The 1,204-nt window shown below is 40.4% G+C and overlaps 1 pseudogene; it reads right to left on the bottom strand.

The window, feature by feature from the left end:
* Window positions 1–380: 380 nt before the first annotated feature.
* On the bottom strand, window positions 381–1,201 carry LOC107682819 (toll-like receptor 13; annotated as a pseudogene).
* Between the last annotated feature and the right edge of the window lie 3 nt (window positions 1,202–1,204).

Genomic DNA, 1,204 nt, shown 5'->3' with positions numbered 1-1,204 from the left:
CTGGAGTAATGATGCTGAAAATTCAGCTTTGCCATCACAGGAATTTATGACATCTTAAAATATATTCAAGTAGACAACAGCTATTTTTAATTAAATTTAAAATGTAATAACATTTCACAATAATACTGATTGATATGTTTGATCAAATACATGTATCCTTGGTGAGCATAAGAGAAAAACATTGCAGAATCAAGTACAGTTGCCAAACTTTTGAACGGTAGTTAAAAAAAATTAAAACGTTTTCACAAAGGTGTTATTAAAACAACAGACAAAAGTCCATATTGGTACCTTAAAGGTACGTATTAGTACATATTAGTACTTAAAGGGTACACTTTTGTACCTTTATTTCTGAGAGTGTATACCGTGCCATTCTAATATCCTCACAGAATCATCCTGTGATCTGATTTATGACCCTTTTTGGTTTCTAAAGCCATTTTTAGCTTTTGCCAGAAGACCTTAGTATCTTCTCCAGGTTTTGGCCAGTGGAGGTAGGTTTGTTTCTTCACCAGCTTCCTCATCCTGTGATACGGAGAGAGCTGATGTGTGGCGATATCCTCCAGGAACACCAGAATCAATACATCCTTCTGCTCATCAAAGAGTCTGAAGCTCGCCACTTGGACCTCACTTGAACTCCAGTTGCTCATCAGGTACTTCCTAGTGATCAGGCGGTTCGTCTTGCGGCTGCTGTATATGCCATCAATGATTTTGTCTATAATTGGCCTTCCTGGTTCAAAGTCTCGGTGGTGAAGGCACAGTCTCTAGCCGTGTTCTCCTTCTAATTTGGGAATAAGTTCCTCCATTACCCAAGGCTCGTCTTTGGTGTTGTATTTTAAGGCGTTGTACTGGAACGTCGAACCGTTCTGCTTCTTCTTGTTGTCGTAAAGGAAGGCTAAGAAGAGGTAGTATGCATAAACCCCCTGAAAGTGCAGAAAATGCCAGATGAATGACGAGAGGAGGGTGAGAATGACCCCAATACTGCTGCAAAGAAAGCAGATGAAGTCGATATTCAAGGTGCAGGATTCGTGTTGAAAGCAGTCAAGCTCATGCCTCATAAGGAACTAGGATAGCTACACATGTACTGGTTCAAATAAACCACCTGAGTAGAATTACTATTCTTGGCCCAGTCAATGAAGAATGCATTGGTACAGTCACAAGTGAACGTGTTTTTCTCCAAGTCGAGGACCTCTAGTCGAGGCAGTGACTG

This window comes from Sinocyclocheilus anshuiensis, unplaced genomic scaffold (assembly GCF_001515605.1).
Source record: "Sinocyclocheilus anshuiensis isolate Anshui unplaced genomic scaffold, SAMN03320099.WGS_v1.1 C32625812, whole genome shotgun sequence".
NCBI lineage: Eukaryota > Metazoa > Chordata > Actinopteri > Cypriniformes > Cyprinidae > Sinocyclocheilus > Sinocyclocheilus anshuiensis.
This window is presented reverse-complemented; position numbering and strand designations above follow the sequence as displayed.